Source organism: Opisthorchis viverrini (assembly GCF_000715545.1).
Source record: "Opisthorchis viverrini unplaced genomic scaffold opera_v5_16, whole genome shotgun sequence".
NCBI classification, from domain to species: domain Eukaryota; kingdom Metazoa; phylum Platyhelminthes; class Trematoda; order Opisthorchiida; family Opisthorchiidae; genus Opisthorchis; species Opisthorchis viverrini.
The window spans coordinates 3,036,499-3,053,627 of NW_008751672.1; positions in this window are offsets into that span (position 1 = coordinate 3,036,499).

Below are 17,129 nucleotides of genomic sequence, written 5' to 3' on the forward strand. Positions count from 1 at the left end.
AAACGTGTACAAACAACTCGATCGGAAGAATTCGCTAACCGTTACTGCTGAAAACGCTAGGCGAGGCTTGAGAATGCATTGATGCGGTTCTTTAAATGATTTTTACATTGCTGAACTCAGCGTCAAAAGTGCGTACTCACTGAACGACCCATCCTCAACGAGTGAGGTGTTAGGCATTGAAGATGCTCATGGGTCCGTTTAAAAGCAAACTAAATGGCCGGTAGCCAACTAAAGTTACAAAACCTCAGGATGGTTGTTTTTTGAGGAGAGAGTCTAAGTTTCAACCTGTATTATTGCCGAATTTGAAAAGGAAATATAATGCACCACTGATCATCCGGTTTAAATTTGAAGTGGTTACTTTTCCCGCCTGACGAGTTTTTACATACTGTAAGATGAAGCGTCGTCTAAATGGCATCCAAACAAATACTGTTTCAGGCACTATTCCTCTGCTCTACAGCTGATGAGGTGACACCAACAGAACTGTTACTTGGGGATGAGGAAACCACTGGGACCAAGTAGAGTCGTCAACGTTTTATGGTTTTCCACCTTTCCGATCATGAAAGAACAGTCAATTTGTGATGCGGAAGGAAATAGAACCGAGTCATTCCGTGTACTTCTGTTAAGAATTAGGTGTCCTATTGTTGCTAGGGACAATTGTTGTTTGATTAGAATATATTTCTTCCCCACTTGTCCAGTCGGAAGACCCAAACGTGACCTTGGTGATTTGTTGTTTAACTAAAGATTTGAGTCATTTGAGCAGTTGAGTTACCCTAGATATATATCCGAGCTCAGTTCATGAGTATGAAATGTGTGGAACTGAAACTTCATCGTGGTTTTCCACTTGATGGCTTGTTGCTATGTTGTTATGTCGGAAAATTTGTTCTTTTAGTTAAAGGCTATCGCTGCACACCAAGAAACCCCTATTATGTACCTCAACCGATTGTTCCAAACTTGGATACTGGCAGTGTTTCAGTCACATCTCTGAGCAATACGCAAACTGTGGCCACATCCAGTAAGAGCCTCACACTGCATGTGTTGGTCATCTGCGCATAAATGCTGAGTTTGGATGTGTAAAAAAATCTGCCTAACTTCGATTTCTATACCGAAATCGTTCTTTTCGGTCGATCAACACGACGAAGTTCGGTAGTGCGGCGTCATCGTGTCTTGCAACCACTCAGCTCATCGAAACATGACCACATTCTTCAGCTGAGACACGGTAATTTCGTTGCATATGGTGGCAAATTAGTGGTCGAGCACTCCTTTAAGCAGAACGACTGCTAGAGGAGATAAGGAGGAGCATCCACAATACTCGTATGAACGCAAGTCGCGGAAATTTTGCAACCGGTCGGTAGCCTGCTGGGCCGATTAGAGTGAGGCCCAAAGTTTCATTTCGTCAGATGAGCGATCCACAGATTCTAGGCATCCGGACACTCTTCTTACTTTTTCTTGGGAAGGAATGGGACTAGGACCGTTACATTTGGTAATATTACTGGCCCTGCTGCTTCATTTTACACCACGCTTGTCAGCTGTCCTAGCTTGCATCATGAATCATGTGTTGATCCGTATCCTTCTTAGGACCGTCCCCTTATCCTCTTGAACACCGCAATGTTGAGTGATCGGTGAGCGCTTTTTTGACATCCTTAGTCAGCTAATCGCACTACTGGAAACTAATCAGGTTTTTCTAGCTGAACATTTATCTATCCTCGCAGACGATTCGATGGTATTTACAGAAAAGCCGAGAAGGAATGTTCAATTTTTTCATCAGCGATGCAAATCTCACGAAGCTGAAGGAGCTTCGAACCCACGACCTTCTGACCAATGGTTGAATATTTAACCGTTTGGTCATGGGTCGCTAAACAGCAGTGTGATTACCTCTCACATAGATAGGACACAGGAGCCATTCGTCACTCATTGAAGAAAACTACATCACGTGGTCACCTATTGATTGGCTCCTCGAGTGACGATTTCTCCTCTGAGCTGCTCATTGGTTAACGGTAATGTGAGAAGATTATTTGCTATGCAGTAGAGACTTCAACCTGTCAGTGAAGCCAATCTATGCTGAAAAGCTAGGAAGCTCTGTACATCTGTTTTTTGGGAACCATCAATAGATTTGACAGTAACCGAACTATTGCTTTGGAGTTCTAAATGGAAGTTTTGTACATAATTTGTGAGTTCCATCAACGCTTACTCACAGAAATCACCATCAGATACTCAGGAGTACATGATGAATTAGATGATACCGAGCATTCTTCAGTGTTCCCGCCTCCTGATCAGGCCCAAAGATGTAATAGCACCTGAAATATTAACAAGAGCACAAGCTTTTCCATCCTACCTGCATTTGGCTGGCCTAGTCCTAGTCTTTACCGCTCGTCTCCTTGACTTTGTTCATTTTATGAGAAACGTAGTGGAGATGAACTGAGAGCTGTCATTTACCGGTGTTTGAAATTCACCTTAACTATGGGTTACAAAACTGAAACAATGCCCCACAAAAGGTGAGCTGATTTTGGCGTTTCTGGTATGCCTGAGGAAGATGTTCCGAGGGACAAAAAATGCAGTAGCGCATAGCACGAAGCGCTGGACTTTTCAACCTTTTGCAGTCGGACAGCAACCAGTCACATGCCTGTTTCCTAGGAGACATTTGTTCCTATTTGCTCATCTAACCCTCACTGTGATGCAACTATCTTCCGTGACGCGTTCATGACACGCTTAACCTCGTCGTGGTATGAAGTTTCTCCAACACCACAATTTACCGGCTTTTAACGGTGAATTCTACAGCCAAAATAAGAAAATCTGAAAACTTAGGGGATGAGCACTCGAAATATCTGTGTGGGAATGTATGTGAAGACAGAAAACAAGCGTCCATGAATGAAAACCAGGAACGAAAAGTTGGAGTTGAAACGGTCGGAAGAAGTGAAGCTCATTTGAATGGGTTATGCTTTCAACATATCGCAGTATGATTTCGCATCTGGGATATTATGTTAACTAAAGCATGAAACGGTCTTTTTGAACCACATTTAGTTGAAGACGACAGATTCAGCTGAGTCACTCGTGAAAATCAAATTGATATGCTAGTGAGTGTACTTGTCGACTACAGTCATGTACTTCACCAAATGCCAAATGTCAAATGTCGACTCAAAGTAGGAAAGTTGTTTGTGTCCACCGTCAAAATTGAAACATTTTTAGCCACATTTCAAAGTTGGAGGCACAGAGAAATGAAACGGGCACACAATTCCCTTTTTCTTTTGCAGACCGCTAGCGGAATGTCCCGTTAATGAACGATATGCTAGCGTTCGGTTTAGCGTAGAGCAATCTCCTCACTAAAAAACAGATGTTTCAAGCTCTTTAGAAGACCAGCTTCACTTTCGGGAGAGTTCGGTCTCATTCGTGGCTTAGGGATTACTATTAATTCCTCCCCTGAATCTTCTTGCTTGTATTTCTGCTACTCATGAGTAGCGCTACTTACGGCTGTTTATTATGACGCCCTTCATCCATCCTTGCTGTCCGAGTTTCTGCTCCCGCTTTTTCTCTGTTTACCCTCCGACAGCTAATGTCAAGATTTTTCGTCTGTCTGTTTTCGCTTGCGATTTCGTGTCAACTCTATTGAGTGTCTGTTCCAACGGGAAAGCAGGTCTCCCGAGGATCGAGCTTCGAACACCTCGGATGGCAGACGAGCGCGTTATCCACTGAACGAACTCAATATTCCAAGAGATTCTATGCTGTGTATCATGCAATTGATATTGCACCTTAACCGATAGTTTTTTTCTGAATTTATTTGAACAGGCCTAAGCGCGCGTTCCGATTTCCCACGTGACACGAGCTGCTAGGGCGCACCGTCACCTAAAGGCAGCAGGAATTCTGGAGAGTCTTCCGTCAAGACCAAACTTGTAAACAACTGAGTTTATCTGGTGAACCGTTGTAGATAGTTTTCTAAAGTTCCGATCAACAAAGAATATTGCTAGCCTTGGCAATGTCTGGTCGTTGGTCAGTTCTCTCATCTTGGAAGTTGACCGCAAACGTGTCCCCACCAATCGGGATGACAGCGTTCGTGTACCGTCAACATACCACTGAAGATGATACTTTGATTGGTTAGGAAACATATGCAGTCTAACTGACTAGTTTAGCCACAGATCAACAACCAATCAGCGCATCCGAGCTACCAACTTGTCAGATGTTTTCAGTTTGTGATGTTTGTCGATATTTGAACTACACCTGAAGAGTTCGGTTTTGAAAAGAACGCAAAAACTTGGCTATTTTATGTCCCCGCCCACTTTATTCAACTTATATCTAAATATACCATTAATCGGAGAGCTTTGTGGCTAATCAGTGTATGCTGGATGATCAGTTCAACTCAGAAAACTCTCTAGTTAAACAATTGTTGCATGGCTCAAGGCCGCTCCATGTTGACAAGTGTAGGTTATGAGGGGGGATCTGCAGCTACGTATGCACCACCCATTTGGGCTTGAATACGAAGGTTTCTGGAACGTGGACCTTTCGTCCACCTGAAGTTGATGCTAGCATGTGTTTTTCAGATTTACAACAACCTGACAGTATGCTGACAGTCGACCGAACAACTGATAAGGAGCTGAACGTACGAATAGCAAATATCGCTGCCGCGTTTGAAAGATATCTGCAAGTGGTCATCAAAGCTACCGTGCGCTTTATTTCGTAGACGTGAAGGGGGTGGAGGCAGTTCGGAGTACAAAAATTCAACAATTCTGCAGCTTTCATGGCTTGGGATTTCTGTGGTAGGTAGACATTTTGCGGTTGATTCATAGTCAGTGTCGACTTTATCATAGCTAATCCTTGTTAACGACATTTCGTGTACATCCCCTTGATGCCGCTATTTCCCAAGCTTACTTCTACAGCTTTCGTCTGCAAATGTCTCGCTCACCTTACTCGTCTCGCGGAAATTTTAACTGGTACACAGGTTAGACCACTCCAAAAGAATGCCAGAAACTAGCGTTGCAAATAAACTTATATACAGAGGGCTAGAGGATGGGGTGGAAATCGGGAAAGCCGGAAGTTCCGAGAATAGGTCTGAAAGGTTGCTTTTTTATTTTCTGTCATGAGGCAGTCGGTTCTGTAGCAACCCAGTCACCCACACACTTGACTGTTCTGCCAACAGTCGCTCACTGGATCACGAGACTTGTCTCTTTTTCATGCCCACAACCACGTCACATTAAGGTGACTCATCAGGCGTCGATTGTCTACACCGTCTAGTGAGCGCACCAACCACTCCCGTGCTGACGCGCCCACGTACGCGCAAACGGACCTACATATAGGGAAACCGAACGCAGTCAGCACACACAGACTCGTGCGCGCGCAGGGAGCAGGAAGTCAACATCTCCACAAGTCCACGGACAATTATGGAACACGTGTAGCAGCAAGACTGCAGAGAAAACATGTTCCCACCGTCCGGACTTTCACCAAGGGACTCTCATATATGATAAGTTCCCTTTTTTGACTTGCTCCCATTTCGCATTGTACTTATTTTTATACGCGTTGCAACCCTCCAGTGTCAATCATACTAAAAACTTTTATTAGTGCATACACCTGTGTTGTGTTATGACTATCAACGAATGTGCACTAATAATTGGTGAGCCCAGCGTTTGTGAACTCACGTAAATCCTGACATATTTTTTTCATTTGGACTCCCATATATTCATATTTCTCCTCATGTCTGGCACACCTACGGCCCAATCATCAACCCCACCCCCATGTATTATGTGTAGCTGTCGCACTGCGAAGAAAAACACGTTCCCGCCATCCGGACTTTCTCCAAGGGACTCCCACATCCGATAAGTTCCCTTTTTTGACTCGCTCCAATTTCGCATTGTATTTATTTTTATACGTGTCGCAACAATACTAAAAACTTCTATTAGTGCACATACGCCTTCTGGAATGTGTTATGGCCACCATAATCTGTGCACTAATAATTCCTTAGCAGGAACTTTTGGAGAATGGCTTTCTGTGAGCGTATGAGGAGCTTCAAGAAATGACCCATGGCAGTGCTGCCGAGCTCGCCATGACGGTGTGAACTTAATCGGTATGTGAATGCAAATACTTTTGGAGGGCCACCATTGTGGGTCACCGACTTTCTCTCGCTCGATAAGCACAAATGAATTGGAATAAGTTGTTCCATTATCTAATCACTACTATGTGGCACGTCATTCTATGGATCGCAACTTAGGTACCCCTTGGTTACCGGAGTGCCGTCAAGAATCACCTTTGCCTTCGGAGATACTTTTGGAACATCAGTCGTCTTCTATCGACTTCCCATCCCTTTACAAAAATGAATTGTTGTCACATTCTCAAAACACTTCAAACCGACCTCGCCTATCAGGTTGTTTATAGTGGATGGAGAAATTTTTCCTGTAATACCTTTGCATCTCTGAGAGAATGTCTTCATGCTACGCTGGCCTTCCGTCGAGCAGCTGGTTTATAGCAAAAATGAATCTGCCGAACAGTTCCAAGTTGTTGAGTTGAAAAAAATGAGTTGTGTGTGTTCAAAGCCACATGTGCTTGTGTACCGAGTAGTGTTAAAAATTGGTACTAAAACGAACCCACAAAAACATCTCATGAATTTTCTGTGGACGCTTTCAAAGACTGTGGGGATATGCTCGTTCTAAAATACATTTTGGTGAAACGCGTGTGACAGAAAGCTCCTCACTCCAAACATAGAAGGCGATAAACTTTTTAAAAGTTGTGTGGCTGACTGAGGACTACAGGCAAATTACAATTAATGTGGAAAGAGAAACAGCCCGGTTAGTTAAGTTTGGCACAAAATATATGAATCTATTTTACACTACTGACTAAGTTTTGGTAGATACTTTTCAAGATGATAATATAATGGTATCCAAAAATCTACAAAAGAATCGCTTCATTCTATTAGCCATCGGATATCTCGCAGCCTTTTTTCAACCTACCCAAAATCGCGACAATAGGCTAATTTTACATCACCACGATCAGATTCTTGAGATCGATGCAGATATAAGTGCAATCAAAATGAGATCCAGTTGTTCAAACCATGTGGGACTGTCGGCAGTACCCTTACTCTGGAGATCAAATACACTCTGCCGTACGGGGAAAATCATTCACTTTGTTTCAAATACAAATTATCGCACATGGGAGATGGAAACTGTTTTGTAGCAAATTCTGGATACAGAAAAAATACAATGCTACACCATTTCTGAAATACGAATGCCCGAAAAAGGGCACTGAACTCTGGTGGATAAATTCCACTCAAATGTGGCCATTTGCTAATGAAAGAACAAGAGAGATGCAGGTGACAGGAGTGGTCGTCCAAGACTTGGTGACATGCAAGGTTCTATTATCTACATCCATACCTCGAGTCAATAGTTCATAGCCTCGAAAAATATGAGCGGACAGGAGGAACCCATATTTGGGTAGCATTGTGCGCGAGCCTTTGTGTGGAAATAAGGTAAAAAAAAGTGTCCTTTTAAGCTTTTTTGCCTATCTCAACCATTATTTCGGGGTCAGAGGAGCAACTGTATGTAGCTTCATAATATTTAGGTAGTATGCCTGCACTTCAGAAGTAAGTCCGGCCGGGAATTTCTGAGACGGGAAACGACAAGATGCATCGAAAGTTTGCAAGGACAATGAAGATAAGGTATCTCTGATCGGTACGCTAGAATGCTCATCATATTAGATCCAGAGTACGAGTCGTTTAGTTTGTCATTAAAGGCGTTCCGCAACCATGGCGTTTATCTGAGCGTTGCATTTTAGGATCAGAGTATCCAGACAAGTTTTCTTGATCCTGGACCCCCACGCAATTAGGATCATTCACTTTCAGAGTTGCGGCAAAAAAGTTTATTATCTGCTGTTCGACTGAAAGCCAAGTTACCGGTCTTACTTCGCTGCGACTTGTACCTTGCATTATTAGAGGCAAAAGAATACAGCATCAGCACCATCTGATGATTCGGAGATGGAACCGCACGAGAGCGAATGAGGCTTATCGGCTGACGCTGGCCGGTCTTTGACATGGCTGCTCTCATTTCCGAAACACTAGTCACGTCACAAATTACCGCCATTGAGAAGAAGGGAGCCATTTACTGGGACTTTTGTTAGAAAACTGGAACTAACTGGTTACAAGCCACTGGACACGAAATTAATTATCTCATGTGCACAAAGATTTGAAAAGTTAAGATACTTAATTACCCTCTTGAGCTTTCCAGGATTTTCAATGAATATTGGAGGATAGTAAAAGAATATCACAAAGAGGTTTCAGAGACTCCATCACCTTCCAGCGAATGCGAGGGCGGAGCTTGAACATCACGCCATATACTACTTGGATTCTTCATTAGTAGTAAAACCAGTACGTCATTGTATCGGAGATTCATTCAGCCAGATGTTTGGGAGGGGGTTTCGGCTATTCAGTATTTCTGTATTATGCATTCTGAGAGAAAAACCTGTACAACGTATCCATAATCTTACTCATTCGGAGGCGAAAAAATTTAGTCAGACCCAGAAAATTCCAAACACTTTCGTTGGACAATAATCTGAATATGGGTGCATAGGCGCTCACGTGAAAATTAGGCTGTTCAGTCGTTCTCATCAGCACTATGAGTAGTACTGTATTAAAAACTGGCCGTTTTATCTGCCGTCGTTTATCAACTTATAACTTGCCACTTTCCGGTCTCCCAACATGTTACTTCTAAAGAATTTCCTTCGAGACACCGCTCCAATTATCCACTTGGACAACTCTCAGGAGCAGTAGTGTCTTAAGATAAAAATATCCTAACACACCTAATTTCGAGGAACAATTTGCACTGTGTTTCCAGCTTAACGACCCACACTTCCAGAAGCTCACCAGATATGCGCAGTCCACGAGTTTCTTTCAGCTTTTCCTTTCGCTTGAACCCAAAAGATTCACAGTTCAGGAACCTCAAATATTTGCAAAGCAGTTGGGTTTTAACAAGATACATAACTTGTTTCCAGGTGAATAATATTATGAATGAGAGCTGCAGCTGGTATTCTGCAGATCCATCCATTAAAAGCAGACAGTTCAATAGAGTTTTTGTCCTGCCAGTGAACCCATTTTATGCTGAAGGGACAAGAGGCGCTGCACAGCTGTGAGAGATGATCACACTAATGAGCAGACATTCATGGCTGAGCAGTTAATTTTTCAACCACCGGTCGGAATATCGCGTGTTCTAAACATTGAATGTTGTGAGATCAGCACTGCTGACAGTTCCAAACAAGGTTGAAACAGCTGTACGGTATTTTATTGGATTTTTCAATAGAAGCTGGCTTCACCGACAGAGTTCAATCTCTATTGCAGATTACCATGTCTTTTCATCATGGGAAGTAGACTGGTTTACAACCAAGCGTTTTCTCTGTATTGTATGCAATTTCAGTTCAAGTTGAACAGAGGTTTGAACGAATTTCGGGGATCTCGCCTAACTGGTGAGCCACAAGGAGGGAGAAAATGCTCGTGGCTGTGTTCAGTTGGAAATCCGACCAATATCATGACGGACGGGAAAACGGCGAACGTCGTGTTTTCCTGTTCATTTTGTTTTCAATGATCGTTTTACATGCATCACGCAGTAATGCCCCTCTACCCTGATCGGCTCGTTTTTGGAGGTTTCATCTTGCATATGAATAAGAAATTCCAACCTCCAGATTGACGATCACTAGAGGACTGTTCATAACAGCCGGGAAGAGGACACATACTTGCTGAATGGATGTGTGCTTTTGGGGAGTTGCTTATGATAAGATGTTTTAAATTTTCTTTTATCCATGCCATCTAGGGAAATAATGCAAATATTGGGTTCATTGTTGGCAGAACACTGTAGTGCACAACTCAAGTTGTTTATCGACTCGCAAACTGATTGACTGCTTTTTTAAATCATAATTCTAGTGTTTTTTCCATCCGACGCATGTGCCCCTACTTGCCGACAACAGCATACAATATCATCCTCTCTCAATCAGATCGAATGTTCTAGACACTTCACATTGTTCTCTTCATCGATGGGCCTGCATCGGGGAGAATATACTGCGCACTACAAATGTGATTGGATTTCAAGTAGTGATCGATATCTGAACTGATAGCAAAAACGTAGTATCCCATAAGGGTTTGTGGGAATAGTGAATAGGACTCACTATTTTTCTACAAAATCAATACAGAATGTACTCACGAAAATCCATTCACACATGAACGTTTTGGCAGCAAAATGTTTGACACACGAGCAAAACAGCATCTGATGAACGTGCACCTGATTATAGCGGTCAATGCTAAATACCTATCAACGGTTCATGTTCTAACGCAAGTCCGCATAGAGTCGGTTCGAATCAAGACAAAACCCGACCAAAGAAACAGTGGCTTCATGTTTCGCTTTTTTTGGTCAACGGTTCGCAAAAACCCTTATCCTTATGTAGGATCATCAGCAATGCGCATCCCGTAAATCTGTCAGGCGTTTTGAGCCCACAGCCCTTTGGTAATAAGGGGATATTGTACGGCTTGTAATGTCTTGTCAAAGAACACATAGTGCCAGATACCCATGTTTCTGGGTTTTCGATGATGCTTGCTAATCTTCCGTTTGATAGATGACAGTGAATCCTACAGCTAGCCAAGCAAAGATACAGTCTACAAATTCTTATGTGGTATCGGGCCATTACCAAATTGGTATGTAAAATATATATAAGCACTTCCATGTATAAAAGAACTCCAGTTTCCACCAGTATGAATACTATAAGAATGTTAGTGAGAGCTGCCAGTTCAAACCCGCAGTTGGCTGTTTGGAGGCTACAGAACTGGTTTCTGTTCCTCGCCCATCGCGTTGAGGAGGGACTAGTCATTGTGTGACGGCTTGTGCGACCCATTGAGCTATCCCAGCCTATGTCCGATTGATACTCGTGGAGTCTCACATACCAGGTTGGTTAATGGTTAGAGGTCTGACCGACACAGTTTGCTGGCCATTCAGGTTAAGGTTCTGGACATATGTGGCGACTTGTTCCATAAAAATCGTCAAGCACGTGAATTTCAAACCATACACTGCTGTCTTAGTCAGACTTATGAGGCAAAGGGTTCAGTCGAGGACTCTAATCACCCTTCTGTTTAGGTGTGGCGGCCCTGGTGATATCCAAGCCCACGCACAATCATGATACTTGCATAATTTATTTCTTATCACTCATCATCACTGTGTCCACCTTCTGATTCACTGAGTAGTTTGATGAAAATTTTATTCCTTCAAAAGATAATTTAAACCTTTCGTAGAAATAGCTTAAAAACCCTGTCAGTCCAAACAATTCGCAGTTTCTGCATACCGAAAAGGTAGACACAGGATAAAATGTGACACGGTTGTCTGTAATATTTACTAGCCAACCTTTTAAACTGGTTGTGTATCAGGTGGCTGTTGATCTGTTCGCCGACCATGGTAATTTGTTTGCGGACATTTCGTCAAAATTCGTAGAGATATCATTAATATGCACTGACAACATCTCCACAATTCGTAACGAAATATCCGCAAGCATATTGCCATGCTCAGGGAAAAGGTCAAAAGTCGCCTGGATTACAACCAATTATTGCACCACAGCCACCAACATTTCGATATATACTACTGAAATGCCAAATACGGTTTCAGTCGTTAACAGCCTTGTTGATTTCAGTTTCACGCTGATATTTCCATTTTTCTGTCACGTCTGTCCTTTTCGTTATGCATGAACTGGTTGGTTGTCCTTATAAACAGAAAGTTTCTTGTGCAGATTTGAAAGTATTTCCTAACGGTGTAACGGTGGATACTACTGGTGAAGCATGCGAGTAGTATGTGGTTTCATCATAATTCCGCTTCGCATCTATTGAAAAGTGAGATTTATTACGGAATTCGTGAAATTGCTTCGTGGCGTTCGTTTACGTTTGAGTGACAGTCAATGGGTATCCAGGAGAGTTCAAGAAGGCTTGCTCGAGAAGAAGACATAAATGCGGTTTTTGTGCATATGAGACTTTTGCTTCCCTGTCCAATAGTCTGTAACTGTTCAGTTTGTGTTTTTCTGTTGAACAGTTGTGCAGCAAGGGCCTTTTCATTTCAACTTAGCCTGACCTTTACACTCTTCGTCACATATCGCCCCCACCGGATCTTTGCAAGTCTTTTTCCTGCATATGAGTGGCTTTCACTCTCTTTCATTATCTTTGCGGGCCCGCTAGTTAAATGCTTACGCATATCACACCAGAACAACTTGGACATCTGTATGATGACCATCATATCCAACCATGCCGGTAATAAGCGGTCCATTTTCTGTCACTCAATCAAAGTTGACTACATTACTAAGCCATTCCCCACTATAGCTACAAAATCAATGATGATCATCCATAAGTAGGAAAACTTGAGTTGACGTGCATTGCTTCACCCTATTCCCCTACGATATCAACTTTTCGGTTCTGTAGATGTGGGATCTTCCGATAAGTGATGTCCTGTACTTTTACAAAACCGTTCTATCAAGACTGGTCAAGTGAACTTGGTACTCTGTGGTTATGACAGCAGTTATTTATACTTTACATAGTCTCGTTTTGGCGAGTAAGTTAGGTAGCTTGGAAAGCAGAACACTTCACCTCTTTCGTTTGGCACTCCGTTTTTTTCTGAGCGAGGGATCCCGATGGACAATAATTCTTTAAGTCTGAAATCGTTGCTTTGGCCAAGGTTTTTTGTTCCAGACGCTGGCTGTTCAGAATGAGTGTCGTTCCTCAGATCAAGCTGTCTAGTGCGTCTTGCATCTTGTTGAATTGTTAGTTGTAGATGATCAGTAAGGATGCTTTGGAGGTCAATATACTGACACAGCGGTAGCCTACGAGGTCACCTGGCCAGGCAAAATGAGGAATTCCGGGATATAATTTGAACTACGAGGAAGTGTGAACAACGATCAGTAAGATGCTTTGGAGGTCAATATACTGACACAGCGGTAGCCTACGAGGTCACCTGGCCAGGCAAAATGAGGAATTCCGGGATATAATTTGAACTACGAGGAAGTGTGAACAACTACGAAGAGTGAAGTACACTGCGATCAGTTGCACAAAACACCGTTTCGAGGGTTCATGGGGGCTAATGGCACGTGTGCGTTTCGCCCAGTGGTAATAAGGACATTCCGGGCGTAAGCTGGATATGGAAATTCCCAAAGTTAATGTTTTTTGCTCCCCTAAGCTACTCTCTCTTTGGCCAAGAACATCTCTGAGCATCTGACGCTGAATTTCCTCCCTTATTGGTCTGTCCAAATTGATTCCGATCAATAATGTTTGTCCCGAATAACCTAAAGGTTTCCCTTCAATTTCTGCGCTCATTTTGGCCTTACCGACGTACAAGTTTCTTTTTAAAAGCGTGACCTAATTCAATATGTCAGTAGGGTCTCACTTCGAAAGCTGTTCTGGGACGTGTTTTTTGTAATGTCCTACGACTGCCCTGTAAGAGACGTGTCACAAAGTGATGTCGCTTGACGTGGATCTATGGTTATTAGCTTGGTTACATGCATATAGACTTTAGTCAAAAACTGCAAACCACTTTTCACCGTTAATTAATTTAGGCTATCTGCTTCCATGTTAACCGATCACTTAATCCATCTGACAAATTCATTAAAGCACTCCTAAATCCAGATTACTTGTGCTTTGCTAAGGAATCTGAGGCCTAGAATCAAGTCTTTTGAACCCTGGTTACTAAGCCGTCTTTCGATGTTCTGCCGAACCGTACTTTTCCACTTGAGGTCAAATTGTGTTGGATTGTACGGAAGTGGAGAAGAACCCATGATAGAAAAGCCCCCATAAGTACAATAAAAGCACCGAAAACCACACCAGATCAAGAGAAAAAGTTTAGGGAACGGATGATTTCACGTATAACGCAATTATTCGGGATTGGGTAGGGTAGTGCGGTTCTGAGAGGAAACGGGGAGGCATTTGGGGGGTTTTACTCGGTACATTTTACTGAAAGCGCTCAAGCGAGTTTTACGCTTGAATGGCTTGAGAAGTGGAAATAATGATACTATCTCAAGGAAGTTTAGCATTTTAGAAACGTTGGAGCACAGAAAGGACTATTCCACCCGGATGGTGGAGAAGCGGTTGTGTGTAGTCTCTCATAGCATCGAGAGTAGCGAAACCAATGGCCCAGGAGTGCAAAGCCTGTAGGAGTGTTCCGACATCAGATCTGACAACAACAGTTTTGGATATGGCGAATGGGCTACGTGTGGATAAGGGCCACTGCGTTGTAGAGTTAAGGTCTAAAGTTTGACTTCCCCACACAATGTTCCGTACTATCTCGAATATCATGTCCACTGAAACCTGAAAGCGTCTTTGTGAAGCGCCGTATGACCATGACTTATTTGGAAGCTCCATTGTGAAGAAAAGAATGAAGGTGGATTAACAAGGGAATTTGTTTCGAGGTACCTACACCGCCAGACGCTCATTCTGGATGGAACCTGATAAAAAGAACACCAATGACACCAGTTAGCAGTAAAGTCTCGTGGCCCTTCCAACCATGCGAGGGGGAGGTGATCAGGTCGATCCCATCCTGACAAGGGAATTGCATCGACAACACTCAAACCTCTCATAATTTCTTTCATACCCCTCTGCCATGTTAAAGTTTGGCCACCACTTTACCTGCCTCATTGTGAGTTGGGCTCAGAAAACAGTACTATCTTGGGTAAATTCTGTGTATTACGCGGTACATTTACCTTTTGGTACCAGATATATTCTTTGGTTGAAATCTCTGTTGCGAAACCGAAGACTCCTTTCCTAACTGTTCCTTTGTGAATTCGCAAACACCAAACCGTACAAACTGTGTTCCTACGACAAGGGTTGTCGGAGAACTGAAGACGTCTCAGTTCCGCTACTCGCAGAGGCCATACTACAGAGCAGTTTATGCTGCGGCCTGTTACAAGTCCTTTGAGATTCAGATGTATACTTCAGTAGGTGTGTCAAAGTAGCTAACGCTTTCTAGTCCACAGGGATTCGTACATCAACTTGATGTATCATGCTACGATCGCAACTAATACAACTTCAAAGATACGTAAAACACTCCTTGGGCTGTAAGTGGCGAATCCAGATAGCGCATGTCCAGGAGTAAGATATTACATCTCGTGGATGTAAAACGCACGTTAAGTGATGCAATTACCTTGCCCAAATGCACCTACGCTTTTTCCCTCTCTTCGGAGACACGAAAGATGTCATCTGCATATTCCACATTAGCAGGGTTTACATCAGGGATTTGGAGACCTCTCAGAGTTTGCCTAATTATCTGGTTGACAACCAAGTTAAATAAGAGCGGGGTGAATAAGCACTTCAACAGACATAATTTTGTGTACGAAACTGTGGGGTAACTTTCCGTATACTATCACATTCCCAGAAGTATGAGAATACAACGGACGGAGTATGCTCACAAAATATATCTGTCTTTTTTGTCAGAACCGTGTCAACTCATACCCTGAGCGACCAGCTGAACTCTGAACACTTTACTGAGCCTCGCCGCTGAATCGAATCGACGGGGCCTAAACGCTTGACTACTGTTTCTCCAGGATCTCAAATGACGAAAAAGCTTTCCTGAACACTAGTCCACAACGAAGTTGTCAATGCAGCCAATAACTACCGACTAATCCCAAAAGCTAGCCACTCATTTGAATGAAGGGCTACTCATTAGGGCGTCACAAAGTCGAGGGATGAATTTTGCCGTTTACTCTATCGGCTTGATGTTCGGGCCTCACTTGGCAAAGGAGAGTTGGGTAGAACGACCAGGAAGCACACGGAACGATGGATTAGGTGACACGATGAGCATGGTTAATATGCTTCAGAGGTTATAGCTTATCAGCACAAGTCGTCGGATTCAACGGGGACTTTAGTGATAAATCCAAATACCGTAACTCATCAGGCTCGCGTGCAAACGTGCTTCTGGCCTTGATAAATAGACAGAGATGTATAGCGGCAACTGCTTGGTTTAGCTATGATCGAGGATACATTGGGATGTACAGTTAGACAATTTACGAATGTTTTGCCATTCATCTATTGCAAGAGTGGTGTTGGCGCTAAAGGCATCCCTGTAGGACGTCCGCAGATATTGCTACTGTCATGATAACTAAAGAAGCACAGCAGAGTCTAAATCCCAAAAGGTTTAGGGCTCTGACTCCGTAAATCGGAGTCAGAAGATTATGCCACCCAAATGATCGAGTGACACCACGGTCCCAACATACTCGTGCAAATTCAAAAGAGACTCTCAGTGCGGAAGAACAGCATGCTCACAAAACTACCTCGAAAGTTCGGCAAGCTACTAGAACTTAACTTACAACCATGTCAGGCTAAGCTGAGTTGTTAATTGAGATTTGGTCCGCAAGTGGAGCCAGTTGATGTTGAAAGCCCAAGAAGCGATCCACGCCCGTCTCATCTTATCGATAGTCATCAGCCGTGCGCATCCCACAAAACTCCAGCAGGCAGTTTCGAAACCATGACTTCGCGACCAGTAGTTTGAACACTTAACTGTTCAGCCATGAGTAACTTTCTCAGTTAGACAGAATATAGCGCAACTCATCCGTAAGTCCCATAATCTACATCACGTGGTCACGTGTTCACTGGTTTCCTGAGTGACGACTTTTCAGAGAGAAGTCCCATTTGCCTTGTGAATTTGTTTTTCTTTCGTCCTACTTATAGAGCTGCATGTGTGAGCAGAGTGCCACACTATTCACCAAAAGATATACTTGTGGTCTTGAGTTGAGTAGCATGAAACTGTTATCCAACACACTACGTACTCAAATCCCAGCAACTCAGGCTCCCGTCTACCGGAAAATGTTAGTCGTAACTTGGGGTCCCACTCTGCGTAGCACTTTCTAACCTTTTCGAATTGTAAGACCACGGACTGATAGCTATTTATCACAGGATCAGCAAAAATTTGATAAATTTCCCCGCCACGGTGGATGCACATTGGGTTAGAAAGCGTTGCGACAGTTATCTTGTTCTTGTCAACGTATCATCAGAGATTCACAGTTGGCATTCACAGACAAGCGCGTTTCGCATTAAGTTTCACGGATATCCCGCAGAGTGAATCGTTACGGCAGGAAAAGTGTCCATCAATAATGTTGCTAGGATGAATTGAATTACCCAAGCGGACGGAACCGTTTTTATGTCGATCCCGACTTATATCATGTAA